The following is a 14,947-nucleotide window of genomic DNA, read 5'->3' on the forward strand; positions in this document are numbered from 1 at the left end:
AAACTTTCCAATGCCATTTATGACTTAACGCATTTCTTCTGTTGCTGCTAAAATATTCCATTCGGCCGTGAGAAACACTCTGCACGCGCAACAAAATTATTTACTTCTTCGCTACAGTAACGCACATCTTCGATTCTTGTCCTTGTCAAACCAGTGGGTTCCTCCCTGTTAAAGATCAGACCATGGATCAAAACGGAGTTTCGATCCCTTTCTAGCCTAAGTCTGCCCCTCGGCTGCATAGAGTCATATTGTATTTGTCAAAGCAAAACGAAACAGGTACGTCTGTGTAGCAAAAGTGATAAGTTTAACATTTATTATTTTTTTTAACCTAGAGATATAATTGAATGACTTCGTTGTTGCTAACATATGATTTTTTACGTGTATCCCATGGAATGAAAGGCTAAATACCATCTCAGTTAACAATCTCAACCCAATGACACATTTTACATAATTCAATTCTGGTTAATACATGGCGCTTTTATTCAGGGGATTGATAGTTCTTACAGTAAAATCTTCCATACCATGAAACAATCCAGACTGTCATGAAACAAGCTTCTCACTCTAGTAATCAAATCAACTAATTTCACTAAATTCACATTCATTCAAAGTCTCTCACACACGCAGAGTATGGGATCCAATATATTTGACGTTTCGCCCAGCAGGGCTTCTTCAGAAATAACGTCAGCTGGGCGAAACGTCAAATATATTGGATCCCATACTCTGCGTTTGGCCTCTCGACTACAGTGCTGTTGCAGTCGTTGCTGCTTTTACTCATCGTCTCTCACACACTCGTTTCATTAGTTTCATTTTTTTTTTTCTTACCCTAGTGTCCCTCACTCACAACGCCTTCACGTCCATATTTCTTACGTAATTCCAATCTCCCACCCACGCACATTCAGGGATCCAATTATTAGGGTTCTTGTTGAAGTTGTCCTCCGATAACTTCTCTCTCTCTTTCTCTCGTCTCTCTCTCTCTCTTTTCCTTGACAGTCTGCGTGCGATAAATACGAAAAGAGGAATTCCTAGTCTTCTAGATCTGCTCACATTTGTCGCCTTTTACGATAAGCAGAGGAAAAGGTAGCTGGGAACTAATGAGTTTGAATCATGCGTATAGCAAAGGAAAGATTAATAAAGGACAACTCAAAGAAGAGATAGTCAAAATTAAAAAGTGACCCCGCATTCTTTACTTACATGAATACGTAACTCTGGACGCAGGATGGAAGTCTGGCTAGTGCTGAATGTTATCACACACACATAAATACATGAATATATATATATATATATATATATATATATATATATATATATATATATATATATATATATATATATATATATATATATATACTTAGTAATGACCCGTTAAAGGCAGTAAACAGTGAATTCAACTTAAAACTAAAAAAGTACTTGAAAGGACATAAAACTTGTTTCCACCTTGTCCCCTGCTCTTAAATTCGTGTATGTTTTTTGCACACACTATTGTTTTGTCCAGTTTGCTTCAGATGTCTACCACTCTGTGTGGATTTTTTTTCAGGTCTCTTCTATAATTATCCTTTTTTTTCATGTCCCCTTGTGTTTTTCTTGTCCCAATTTACCAAGTCCTCTTTATCAAGGACTTCCGTGCCTTTCATGATTCTGTAGATGGTCAGTAGGTCGCCTCTTTCTCTTCTTTATTCCAAAGTCGGTAATTTCAATTTAACCAATCTCTGCTCATATGACAGGTTTGAAAGTGTTGGGGTCATTTTCGTGGTTGCTCTCTGGATTCTTTCAATTTTCTTTATATTATTTTTGGTACTGCGTGACCAGAGTGTCGCAGCATACTCCAGTCTAGGCCTTATTAGTGTGACTAATATATTTTTTAAATAATTTCTTCCTCTAAATAGGTAAAAGCCACCTTTACTTATCTTAGTAAGTTGTAGGATTCTCCGAAAATTTTTGTTTATTTGTTTATCAGGGGACAAGTCATTTGAGATAATTACTCCCAGGTCTTTTTCAGATCCCCCTTTCTTCACATTTTTTTTCTTCTTTTTCTGAACTCCATTATACTACATTTCTTAATGGTGAAGTCTACTTCCCACTTCTGACTCCATTTCCAAACCTTGTTTAGGTTTCTCTTTAGGGATTCACAATCCGTTTCGGTTTTCACTTTCAACAATTTTGCATTTTCTGCAAAGCTCATGTAACATTCCACACCTTCATCTATGTCATTCACATAAATAGCAAATATTCTGGAGCCAATACTGATCCCTGTGGAACTCCACTAATCACCGCCTCCCTACCTGAACATTTTTCTTCGAGCACTACTCTCATTTTTCTACCATGTAGGAAATCCTCCATCCAGTTTAGGTTACTTTGTATCCCTCCTATGTTTTCCATGTTTTTTTATGAATTTTTTTTGTGTGGTACCTTGTCGAATGCTTTTTGTAAGTCTAGGAAAGCACAATCAGCCCATCCCTTTATTGTATTATATATATTAGTCTTGAGTAGAAACAGACTAAATTTGTAACACATGATCTTCTGTGTCTGAATCCAAATTGTCTTGAGTTTATTATATTGTTTTCTTCCAGGTGTTTTGTCCATCTATTCTTGATATATTTTTTTTTTTCGCAAATTTTGGCTACAGTGCTTGTAAGGGAGACTTGTCTGTAATTTATTGGTTCCTCTTTGTTTCCTCCCTTATATATTGATAAAATGTTGGCATTTTCCCAGTCTTTTGGTATTTTTCCTTCTTTGAGTGAGCAACTTGTTATGCTGTATATTTTGTCCATTAGTTCTTGTTCATCTCTTAGTATCCAATTTGCAATTCGTCTGGGTCGTGTGATTTCCTAACGTCAAGGTTCGTTAATTGATCCATTATTTCTTTTTGTGCTATTGTTATTTCCTTCATGGATGGAGATCGCACTTCACTTCCTTTGTCCCAATGATGTACTTTTTTCTCTAGTGAAAACGGACTTGATGTGATTGTTCATGACTTCAGTCATTTTTAGATTTCTGTGTATTATCTATTTCCGTGGCGTAGTTTCACCATTTCTTGTTTATTCTTTAGATTACCATTCAGATATCTATAGAATAGTTTGGGTTGATCTTAAAAAAATTCTATGATGTCTTTTTTGTAGTTTCTTTAAAGCTATTTCTTCGTTTTCTCTTCTTTCATTCCATTTCTTTATCTTCTGCAAATTTTCCTCACCTAAGTTTTCTTAAATCATTTTAGACATTGCCTGTATTTTGTGATTTACCTCTTTTTTTTAAGTTCTCACTATTGGTAGTATAATTGATTTTCATCTCTTCATTTTCACATTTAACCTCAATTAGGTCTTTTATTAATTCCCTAAGCTCATTATTTAGTTCGGAATTTGTTTTCTTTAGTTTACATATCTCATTGTTAGCTTCGAAAAGGAATTTCTTTATTAAATTCATATCTTTCCTTAGTTCTATGAATTCTTTCTTCAACAAGTTTCTATTATTACTCATCTCCCATTCCATGTCTAAGATTCGACTCAAATTTCTTCTTTCGTACTTATCAAAACCAGAAAAAAGGGTCTTCGTTGTACAATCTGATCATCCCTCGTGGTGTTTCATGGGCTCTGTTTACATTTAGTTTCGGCATAGCGCCTTCAGAGGGCTCTGCGTTTGAGTCGACATTCGCCTCAATTTTTTTTTTTTTTTCCTCGCATTTTCTCTCATTAGAACAATTCAACACTGTAGAGAAATAATTTTGGGTAACCACAAGTACTCCCCCTCTCATTCAATACAAACCAGACCTCTTGTTTTCCTTGCTCTATTGAGAATTATTGTCTTATTCGGCAGCCTTCGGAGCTCTAGTTGAGAGGTGTTGACAGCTCGGAAGTTCGGGTGTGTGTGTGTGTACATGGAACCGTAGGATTGAACCTGCCTCCCATCTCTACTAGCATGAAACCTCAACTGGTTACCAAACCTTGGACAGACACCGACGAATATCACATCTGGCTGCGGATGTAGATCGGCAATTCATTGGAGAGGGCCAGGTACTTACCTAAAAGACAAATAAATACATGAATTAATAGATAATATAAATAGATACAAACTTAATAAATTAATAAACAAATTAATAATGTGATGTAATTAGCAGTTGCCGACAAGTCTATCAGGAGAAAAACCATTTGATGAACGAGCCTTTATTTGTACGACGTTTCGCTTATTATTAGTTTATCACATGATAAAACTGTAACAGGTGAATTTGTGGCAACACGCCACTGCTGCAGTGTCCCCTGCACGCGCATAGCTTTAATGTAAATACAATTTGTAATCTTGGTAGGATCATTGTTGCACGTATACTGTAATCAAATCGTATATTGTAAAGATTATATCACATTCATGGATGACCATAATTTTGTTAAATATATTTATATATAATTTTAATTGCATACTCTGTACAGAACATGAATGAATTGATCGTGTATTATTTATGTCATGGCGATCGAAACACCTAGACAACAAATTCTGAAGAAAATTAAGCTTTCATTAATCCATCACCTAAGGACATTTCTCTCTACCATGATGTGGTAACCAACCACATCAAATAGTCGTTTTAATAGAGGCTCCGTCCTCACATGATGTTTCATATGATAAATAAAATACTATTACTAATAACCAATGAAAAATAAATGCATATGTTAATTATATCAATAACATATACATATACCAAAGGATTTTCCCCCGTACAAGGGAGGTAGCCAAAGTTAAAAGGCATAATTCCACCCACTCCACTCCCATTCACCACCCTTCCCTCCCTCCCTCTTAGCTCCTCCTGGATGACGGGTCATCCCTGCATCTTACCCATTGCTCTAGGTCAGAAGTAATGCAGCAAGACACAGCATATTTAATGCAAGGCCGCTTCATTTAATCGGCGACCCCGCTCTCCGTCCCCTCACGCAGAAAGAGACGACGGAGATAAGTCCCTTCAAGCTGTGTCAAAATATAATTCACATATAACCACTCCCTAACCCTCCCTACTCCCACCCACTCCCTTCCATGCATCACAGCATCATCCATACACAACCATCCTCCACTCACCCCTATCTTCTGTCTTCTCCCTTCTTTCCTCAACAGACATTCCCCTCTCACCCAACGCCCCTTTTACCCCATCTACCCATATCATCTTGGTCACCCCCTCATGCTCACTCCATCCACCTCTGCCTTCCACACTTCTATTAATCTTTCTTCACTCATTCCTTCCATGTGACCAAACCATCCCAATAATCTTTCATCAACCCTAACTCTCAAATCCTTTTCCACCCCTGCTCTCTTCATCATCATCATCATCATCATAATAATAATAATATTGTAATAATTCTATTCTATATACCAAGGGCTTTCCCCTGTTATAAGGGAGGTAACCAAGTCAAAAGGTATGTACCTACTCCCACCCATTCCACTCCCATACACCACCCTTTCCTACCTCTCATCTTAGCTCCTTATGGATGACAGGTTATCCCTCTATCCTGCCCACTGCCCTGAGTCAGAAGTAATGTAGCAGAGACACAGTACATCCACAGCAAGGCCGCTTCACTTAATCGGCGACCCACCCCCTCTCCGTTCCCTCATGCAGAAAAAGAGAAGACGGGGAGAAATCCCTTCGAGCTGTGTCAAAATACCATTAACACAACCACTCCCTACTAAGCCTTACGAAGAGAGGCTTAGGCACCTCAACTTACACTCTCTAGAAAGATGCAGAGTGAGGGGGGGGGGATCTAATAGAGGTGTTCAAGTGGATCAAAGGATTTAACAAGGGTGATGCAAACAAGGTCATCATATTAAAACAACAGGACAGGAATCGCAGTAACGGTTATAGACTGGACAAATTTAGATTTAAAAAGGAAATAGGCAAGAATTGGTTTACTAATAGGGTGGTCGACGAATGGAATAGACAGTAAACATGTAGTAAGCGCTGAAACTATCAGTTGTTTTAAGAAAATATTAGACAACTTTATGGATGGGGATGACAGGTGGTGATGGATACGGAGCTGCCTAGTGTAGGCCTTATGGTCTCTTGCAGTCTCCTTCATTCTTATGTTCTTATGTTCTCCCTACATCCCCTGTCCCCTCCCTTTCTTGCATCACAGTATCATCTATACACAGCCATCCTCTACTCATCTCTATCTCCAGCCTTCTCCCTTCTTTGCTCAATGCCCCTTTTACCCCATCCATCCATCTCATCCTTGGTTGTCTCCTCAATGTCACTCCATCCACCTCTGCCTTCCACGCCTCTTTTACTAATGTTTCTTCACTCATTTTTTCCATGTCTCCAAACCATCCTAATACTATTTCATCAGCTCTATCTATCATCTCTTCCATTCTCGCTCTCCTACTCACCTCCTCGTTTCTCACGCTATCCAACCTTGTAACCCCTACCATACTTCTTAGACATTTCATCTCAAAAACATTTAAATTCTTCCTCTCTGCCTCTGTCCCATATAATGATGTTGGCACAATCGCCCTTTCATACTATCTCCTCTTTGCATCCATTTCTAAATGCCTATTTTTCACGACATATTTTAATCCGCCAAGACAATTTACCTCCATCTCCACTCCTTTTCCTGCCACTTGCGACCCAAATACATAAATCTATCCACTTCCTCCAGTCTCTCTCCTTTTAGACTTACTTCCAACACGATGTCATTCGCTCCCCTTGTAAATCTTATCACCTTACTTTCAACCCACATTTACCTGTCTCCTATCGCATATCTTTCCAAAATCCGTCACTAACTCCCTTAATCCCCTTCTGACCTTGCCACAAGCGCAGTGTCATCAGCAAACAACAACTGGCTCACCTCCCACTTTTCTCCATTTTCTTTAACCATCTCCAGTCCCCCTGCCCATTTCTCTTGCATTTACCTCACGCACCACCCCATCCATGTACACATTGAACAACCATGGTGGTATGACACATCCCTGATGCAGTCCTTTGCTTCAAACCACATGCTCTACTACTCTTGTAAAAACTCTTGACTGCCCTTACAGGTTTCTCTCAATCACATATATCTGTAAAACCATCCAGAGTGCCTTCCTGTTTACCTTGTCATAAGCCTTCTCTAAACCCATAAAGGCCCAAAAAACATCCTTACCTTTTCCTAAACCTTTCTCACATATCTGCCTTACCACAAAAATCTGATCCATGCAACCCCTACAAATACACTGGAATTCTTTAAATTGCATTATTTGTAGCTTCTGTGGGTTGTCTGTTCGATTAATTTTCATTGTTTAGATTAGGTTGTCTGTTCGATTAATTTTAATTGTTTAGATTAGGCAGTCCAATTCACATCGGGCAAAATTGGGCGGCATAATGTGAACAATAGGCATTTTTTGCCTAATGTTAACAAATTGTAAACTTTATGCAAACTGCTTGCCTAATGTAAACATTAGGCAATTATCCACATTACGCGTAACATATATACACATATTATACATATATACTATATATATATATATATATTATATATATATATATGCAAAGAAATCGCAATACACACGTGATAAACTATTTTTGCATAAACCACCGGGAAATTGAAAGAAAAAAAAACTGATACCGAACGTTTTTGTCTATTAAGATATTTTCAAAGGTACGGAAAAGCAATACAGAAAGAAACAATATATACATGAGAAGACAGAGGATATTCGGAAAGGTCCCATGTTACAAATGATCACACAATCTTGTCAATAATAAAATTGTCCTGTTTAAATAAAGCCAAACTTAAATTCATATCATTTCCAAAATTTATTTTTATGTAACAAGATTCAATAATATTTCTTTCTACAATATTATTACTAGAAGTAATTACTTTTGAATTTCCCCAGTCAATATTATGTCCATAATCCCTTTGGTATGCTATAAATATAAATTCGCCAAGAGGAGAGGAAAAGAAGGTTGTATTTACAGCATAACATGTAAAAACTGTGATTTTATTTACATAGGCCAAACAGGCAAAGGTTTAATTAAAAGAATAAGTCAACATAAATATATATATATAATATATATATATATATATATATATATATATATATAGTATATACATTTATATTTATATATATACATATATATATGTATATATATTATATATACGCGCATTTACACACACACACATTATATATACAGTATATATATATATATACATATATATATATATATATATATATATATATATATATATATATATATATATATATATATTATATATACAATCTAGGTCCGCGAGATGAGTTTTGCCCTGACGACAATCGCTCCTACGGGGCCTCCGGAGGACGTCGCCGCCGAGTGAGAGAGGTCTTCGTCTACGCGTCTTCAGCGACCCTCCGAGAAACGAGATTCCGCCGGCTAGCGGCCTCAGGAAAGGACAAGGGATTTCGGCATCGTTCTGGATCGAAGTCGGCAATGGAGCGTCGGGTCTCGTTGGCCCGCACCGTAGAAGCCCGCCGGAGGAAGAACCTCTTCAAGTGAGGTAACGACGGCGCCGTTGGAATATGGGTCTCATTAGCCCTGCCCAACGGCAGTCTTCTTCGAGAATGGGCCTCCCGTGCCGACCCGGGAGACCTCAGGATCGTCTTAGACACCGTGAAACTGCTGGAAAACGGGTCTCATAAGCCTTGACCACAGTGCCTCGGTTGGATAGGAATCCTTCGGCACTTGGCTTGGTGCCACTGCCGAACAGAGACCAGACTGTCGAAAGCTACTTCGACAGCCCTGGGACGCTGGTCTGTATTGGCTATGGGTCTTATCAGCCCAGACCAATACCCCTCGTGGAATCGAAGGTTCTTGGAGAGAACTGGAGGCGTCAGAAGGAGCCTCTCGTAACTCCTGGTGACCCCACACACACACATATACAAACATATTCACATATACGCTCAAACACATACACATACATTGAACACACACGCACATACACAAACATATGCACATTCACACATAAACATACCTAAACAAACATATACATATACATTAAGCAAATACACACACTACACATACATGCACTTACACATACACGTGTGGGGTTCCCCTCAGCTGAATAAAAACACCTGACTAAAGCATATATAATATACATATATATATGTATATATATATAATATATATATATACATATGTGTGTGTGTGTGTATGCGCGCGTGTGTGTGTGTGTATGACGTTGACTTTCCTTTAGTTATTTGGAATCCTCAATCAAAGTGTTTCCTCCACCATTATCAATGTTTTTCGCACGCCAGACTACAAAAATTAATTCGAACATTCAAAGAGAAAGTAAGAAAGTGAAAGGAAGAAAGAGTATAAGAGAAGGAGAGAGAGAGAGAGAGAGAGAGAGAGAGAGAGAGAGAGAGAGAGAGAGAGAGAGAGAGAATATTTCTTTACTAATTTGTTGGCCATAATCAAGGCTTCTATTTATCTTATTTTATTTGTGTGTGTGTGTGTGTGTGTGTGTGTGTGTGTGTGTGTGTGTGTGTGTGTGTGTGTGTGTGTGTGTGTGTGTGTGTGTGTGTGTGTGTGTGTGCAGTTAGTCTCCAATAACAATAAAAAAAAAAGACATCTGCGTGCCAATGGTCCGTAGGGGGTCTCGCTAAAGTCCTGATGCTTTAACGACAGCCATGTGACCCTCGTCTCGGTGACCTTCCTCGACCTCGATTCGACCTTTCGGGTCGACACAAACTTCCGTCGGGAAAGGTCAACGCGCTACATCGACGGCATCGACGCTGGTTTCATAAAGAATCGACGCGACTGGGGTTTGAACTGAACTTCATCAGTGCAAACAGGAACTGAACTCCCTCTGGAGTTGTTTATTATTATTCGTCTGTTTGTTTATTATTTGCTTGATTTTCATTTATTATTAGTTATCTATCAATTTATTATTTACTATTTACCTGTTTGTTTATTATTTCACTATACCTATGCATTTATTTTATTATTATTTATATTATAATTTATTTATTTTTATTTTATTTATCATTATATTTTTTCTTTTCGATTTAGGAAGTTGCCCCTTGGGGCTACAGGGAGAAGGATGCCTAGTCCCTCTCCCCGTCCCTTTCTTCTCGCCTCTTACGATCCAAGTGGGAAAACTTGGTGGCAGTATTCTTTTCCCCCACCACAGGGAATTCCCCCAATCAGAAAGAGAATACTCAGAGAAATGGTACAGGACAGCACGAGGGGTTGGGGGACAGCATAACGGAGGGACAGTCGTAGTATAAAAGTGTCATCATTTCTCTATGAACAGAATTTCTTCTATCATAGACAAAATGATGTGTGGCTCTGGTCCGTAGGGGCGCCCCATATAGACCCTAAAGTATCGACTGCATGTTACTTTGCCACAATAACAAGCAGCCAATACCCCAGACGGGGTGCAGGGATGACCCGTCATCCAGGAGGTGCTCAGATGAGAGGAAGGGTGGGAGGGGTGTGGAGTGTATTTAGGGATGAAATGGGTGGGAGTGTTTTTATGCCTTTCCCTTTTTGGCTACCTCCCTTGGAAGGGGGAAAAAGCCTTGGTATATGTATGTATGTATGTATATTTTTTCCGCATCCGACCTGGTTATAGACCAAAAGGTCTACTGTCGGCATGCTCCGCCTTTGTAATCCTTTGTTTGTCATATATATATATATATATATATATCATAAATATATATATATATATATATATATATATATATGTTTTGTTAAAAACAACTGCGCATTTGGCGCTACAAAGCTTCTTAAGTAGACTTTCAAGTCTTCTGAACGTGGATTTCTGGTTATCACAGGACAGACGGAATAATAGATTTCCAGTAGACATTAGGAAATTTAGTTGAGAAAGAATGTACAGACGTTTCGCTAAACGCAGTTAGCATTTTCAATGTAATAGAGACAGAGAGTACAGGACATAATAAACATAGAAAGAAAGCTCTGGGAGAGGTCACAACGTAAGACGCGGGGAGAGGTCACGACGTAAGACACGGGGAGAGGTCACGTACATGTGTGGGATTTTGTTGCTGTGGGGCAGATGTCCGTTGAGGGCCAAGTGTCCTCTCTATCAGTCTGGCGGAACGTCGGAGAGGGACTTGGGTGTCGGTGTGATTGGAAGGTGTGTTGTTGTGGTTGAGAGGGCTACTAGTCCTAGGGAGGGGCTTCATGCTGGGGAGTAATGTAGGGGCTTCCACTTGTCTGTTAATAGTTGGTAGAATTACTCGTATAATAAGTGTTTCCAGGAAGAAAAGTCTAGACTTTTCTGATTCCTTGGCGAGAATGACGGTGTTGTCTTCTAGAAGTTTTCTTGTGATTTGTGTGTTGTGTTTTTCTAGTAGGTGTAGTTTGGGGCCTCCACTTGACAAGTGGGAAGACATTCTTCTCGACAATGTCGTTCTCGTTTGGCCAACGTAGCAGTCGAGAGGCGTACAGTCCTCTAGGGGGCAGGAAAATTTGTATACTACGCTGGTGCAAGCGGGACCTTCGGGGCGAGGAGAAGTGTTGTTTCTAATTAAAAGTGTAGCTGTTTTTTTGTTGCGGTAATATATAGAGAGACGAACTTTGTCATTCTCACTTTTGGGTTTTATGTTTCGGTGAATAATTCTATTCAGAACCTTCGCATCTTCCTGGTGAGCTGTGGACATTTGGGCACGGTAGAACAAGGTAAAAATCTCATCTTCGGCTGCTACTGGGGTGGGAGGCCCGTGGTACCATTTGTTGATGACACTTTTTAAGACACGCTGGCAGTCTTGATTAGAATGTCCATTATTAACTAGAACTTGAGTGGCCCTGTTTATTTCTGCTTGAGTGGAGGTCCAGCGTGAGCAGTGGGTGAGTGCCCTCCTAAAGAAGGCACTAATGGTACTGTCTTTGTAACGTTGGGGGCACTCACTGTTCCCATTAAGACATAGACCAGGGTTGGTGGGCTTAACATAAACGGAAGTGGAGAAGTTGTCACCCTCTTGTTGAAGCAATACATCAAGGAATGGAAGAGAGCCATTAACGTCTTCTTCAGTTGTGAATTTTAATCCTGATGTTTCTTCAAGCAGGTTACGGAGTGACTCTCTTTCTAGTGTTGACGAAGACATGATGAAAATATCGTCGACATATCTGCCATACACCATGGGTTTGTCTTGGTGTGAAAAAACTTCCCTTTCGATTGACCCCATGAAAAAATTTGCGAAAAGGACTCCTAAGGGGGAGCCCATCGCCACACCGTCAACTTGCTGGTAGAGGTTACCTCGGGGACACCGGAAGGCAGTCTCCATGGTGCAGATCTCGAGCAGGCGACGAAGGTGAATTTCAGGAATGTCTATCTTTGGAGAAGGTCCTGTTCGGTAAATAGTGTCACAAATGTAGTTGATTGTTCGTAAAATTGGGACGTTAGTAAAGGGGGACTCCACATCAAGAGAGGAAATAATTCCTCTAGCAGGAGCGTCGTTAATCTCCGAGGCAAACCGTAGCTGTGGCTCCTTTACCAGAATGCTCCTCAAGAAACGTCACTTCGATGCAGCCACACGACTCCGAAGCAACAAGGACATCTCTTGATGTGGAGACCTCTCCCCGTGTCTTACGTCGTGACCTCCCCCCGCGTCTTACGTTGTGACCTCTCCCAGAGCTTTCTTTCTATGTTTATTATGTCCTGTACTCTCTGTCTCTATTACATTGAAAATGCTAACTGCGTTTAGCGAAACGTCTGTACATTCTTTCTCAACTAAAGTTCCTAATGTCTACTGGAAATCTATTATTCCGTCTGTCCTGTGATAACCAGAAATCCACGTTCAGAAGACTTGAAAGTCTACTTAAGAAGCTTTGTAGCGCCGAATGCGCAGTTGTTTTTAACAAAACATGTTTAAAAGAAAACCTGCTGCCAAGATTCACATATGTATATATATGTATATATGTATGTATATATATGTATATATGAATATGAATATCCGAGAGTTGACACCTTGACGTGGTGGATAGGCTTGAGAATCTTAATGACTACAAAAGCTAAGTCGATAGAGAGAATATCTCTGCAGGGTCCCCCATATCGAACAGGTTTTGTAAGAAAGATATGACAAAGAGCAGCTCACACGCACAGTCGCAGGACCCACTGCTAACTGGCACGTTCCTGATGGCGAAAAGGGGAATTCCTAATAGATATATGGGGTACCGTCATAATGACGGCGTGGACCATTGGGTATCCTATAGATATAGGGCTTCACCGAATATAATGAATAAGGTGACATCAGAGAAATATCTCACCAGAAACCAGTTGGCACGAAGGTGAGATTACTGCCAAAAACACCCTTCATAGCAACCATGAATAGCACAGCCAAAACAAAACCGGGCGTTCCTGTTGGATCATCGTCTCCTAAAGGTCCAACTACATTGCCTCGTGTGCTTACGGGCAGTGTACCACCGAATGTGAGTAAGCACTGTCCAAACAGATATAAAATATTCTCCAAGATCCTTACAAATAGACAAAGTAAAGTTTTAGATAGAAACCAACCGAGAGAACAGGCAGGCTTTAGGAGCGGATATTCGACTCTGGACCATTTGCAGGCGATAAACCAACTAATCGAGAAAACGACAGAATACAATATACCTCTGTGTTTAGCTTTTGTAGATTACGATATATATATATATATATAGTATATATATATATACCTCCAGGTCGAGAATCGGGTAGTTCCTTTTGTACGGCCTGGCTGGCTCGAAGCTATCGCCTTTGTCTCAGAATAAGCAAGTCGCCCCGACAAAGGTTCGAGTCCTTGCGGTGGAGCTTATTTCCATACACACACACACACACACACACACACACACACACACACACATATATATATATATATATATATATATATATATATATATACATATATATATAATATATATACATATATATACATACATACACACACACATTATATATATTATATATATATATATATATATATATATATATATATATATATGTCCTCTATCTCCTTTCTCTTTTTCTCCCGCCATATTGTCTCTCTATCCCTCACCCCTTCTCTCTATCTCCCCCACCCACCATAGCTCTTTCTCTATGCCTTCCCCCGCCATATTTCTCGTTTTTCTCTCTATCCCTCTTCTCTTTCTTTTCTTTTCTCCAACCATCACCTTCTCTCGCTCTCCCTCCCTTCCTCCTTCTCTCTGTTGCTCCTTCGCCATGTATAATCCTCCCACCCCACCATCTCTCTCTTTCTCTTTATTTTTCTCTCTCACTCCCCTTCTTTCTCTTTCTTTGTCTCTTTCTCTCTCTCTCTCTCTCTCCCGCCCGTCATATATGTGGTTTTCTCTCTCTCTCTCTCTCTCTCGCCATATTTTTCTCTCTTCCTAACTTTCTCTCCCACCTGCCATATCTCTCTGTTCACCCTACCTTCCATCCATATCTCTTTCTCTTTCTGTCTCCTCTCCCTATCTCCCATCATTCCCATTCATTGACTGTGTTTGAGATGTAAAAGTATCATTTCAACGAGCGCCTCATGAGCTGCCAAACGTTATAATCAATAAATAATAATTCTTCTGACGTCATCTTCACATGTGCCCGGCTAACCCCGGTCTAGTAGACCCTTGCTTAGGCCGCTTTCACATGAGCGTTTCCGTACGCGCGTTTTAATTTTCAAAGGAGTTCAATGGGACCGCAAAACGCGTCGTGTGAAAGGTCCCATTGAACTCCATTGAAAGTTAAAACGCGGCGCACCCGAACGCGCGTACGAAAACGTTCGTGTGAAAGCGGCCTTAGGTTTGGCGCGTTACTTTTCACAAACGAGGTGATGGCATCCAACGTATACTGAAGTATTAGTTATCTGCATGTTCAACAACAAAGTTAATTCTGTTCACGCAGATGTCACACATTGTCTAGTTTTTGTAACCGTGGTTTTTCATGAGACAAAACTTCGAATTTGCAAAAGTAATATTTTTCATTCTATGCCAAGAAGTTTCTGAAAATCATGTTCTAATACAATTTTTTTATCTATT

General features: G+C 39.7%; 1 protein-coding gene across 2 annotated transcripts in view; it reads right to left on the reverse strand.

Moving 5' to 3' along the window:
* Nucleotides 1-14,947, reverse strand: part of LOC143038078 (uncharacterized) — a 620,937-nt gene that overhangs the window by 464,777 nt on the left and 141,213 nt on the right. The gene's annotated exons all lie outside the window — the stretch shown is intronic.

The sequence above is a fragment of the Oratosquilla oratoria genome, chromosome 23 (genome assembly GCF_046742065.1).
Source record: "Oratosquilla oratoria isolate Oo_2021 chromosome 23, ASM4674206v1, whole genome shotgun sequence".
In the NCBI taxonomy this organism is placed as follows: Eukaryota; Metazoa; Arthropoda; class Malacostraca; order Stomatopoda; family Squillidae; genus Oratosquilla; species Oratosquilla oratoria.